The sequence below is a fragment of the Propithecus coquereli genome, unplaced genomic scaffold, assembly GCF_000956105.1.
Source record: "Propithecus coquereli isolate 6110/MARCELLA unplaced genomic scaffold, Pcoq_1.0 Scaffold73, whole genome shotgun sequence".
Taxonomy (NCBI): Eukaryota; Metazoa; Chordata; class Mammalia; order Primates; family Indriidae; genus Propithecus; species Propithecus coquereli.
In genome coordinates, this window is record NW_012153396.1 from 2,012,264 (window position 1) to 2,012,689 (window position 426).

At 37.3% G+C, this 426-nt stretch overlaps 1 protein-coding gene across 2 annotated transcripts in view; it reads right to left on the reverse strand.

The window, feature by feature from the left end:
• The window catches only part of SEC31B (SEC31 homolog B (S. cerevisiae)), a 33,403-nt gene extending 32,977 nt beyond the window's left edge, over positions 1–426 (reverse strand). For both annotated transcript variants that reach the window (XM_012661706.1, XM_012661705.1), the window contains exon 1: positions 413–426. The gene's annotated coding sequence lies outside the window, so the exon portion shown is untranslated. The remainder of the gene's footprint in view (positions 1–412) is intronic.

Sequence of the window (426 nt, forward strand, 5' to 3'; positions counted from 1 at the left end):
TCTCCTTTGAGCTTCAAGTTCTCATGTGCAATGTGAAAGTCAAGAGCATATGGCTGTATCACCAACACAAATCTCTCCTTTGAGCTTCAAGTTCTTATGTGCAATTGCTAATGAGTATTTCAAATTGGATATATAGCAAAGATACCCAAACAGTCTGTCTAAAATCAAGTTCTCTATTCAAGTATCTCTTACCTGAAAATCTTATTCTTCCTCTGATTTTCTTCATCTTGGTAAATGGTACCACTATCCAACTACTGCTCAACCCAGAAACATGAATATCCCTCTGATCCCTCCTTCCCCTCTAATCCATCACTTAGTCTTTCTGATTTTACCTCCAAAACATATCTTAATCTGTCTACTTTTCTCCATCTTCACTGCCACCAGTCTTTTTGAAGATAACGGCATCTCTCACCTGAATTATCATAA